This window comes from Leopardus geoffroyi, chromosome E1 (genome assembly GCF_018350155.1).
Source record: "Leopardus geoffroyi isolate Oge1 chromosome E1, O.geoffroyi_Oge1_pat1.0, whole genome shotgun sequence".
In the NCBI taxonomy this organism is placed as follows: Eukaryota; Metazoa; Chordata; class Mammalia; order Carnivora; family Felidae; genus Leopardus; species Leopardus geoffroyi.
This window is the reverse complement of record NC_059330.1, coordinates 46,246,101-46,246,549: the sequence shown is the minus strand read 5'-3', so window position 1 is coordinate 46,246,549 and position 449 is coordinate 46,246,101.

Below are 449 nucleotides of genomic sequence, written 5' to 3'. Positions count from 1 at the left end.
TAGTCCCTCTGACTCTTCATTATTGAAATTATCCTACTTCCTGCTTCAGGGGCGCGGAGGCTCCCGGGAGCTCTTGTCGAACCCCACAGGCCCCACCGAGGACGAGCTAATGCCTTCGGCTTCCACACACATGGGGAAAAAGATCCCTTCTGTTAAAGACAGACTGCGTCTGATTCCGTCAAGGACCGAGCTAACTCTGAACCGAAGAAGCGCATTCTACGGGGCCGCAAAGGAAGGCCCTCCGAAGGGGCTGGACGCCCCCGAGGCGACGAACCAACCGCTCGGGAGCTGCCCCACTGGCTTGCAGCTGCGGGGGTGGGGCGGAGCTTCCTCACCCGCCTGGGCCGGGGAGGGCGGAGCTTCCGTGCTTGCGCGGGCTGAGCCGGGGAGGGGTGGAGCTCTCCGCCACCAGCCCTCCCCGGGTCCCGCTACTGCGCATGGCACGTTGC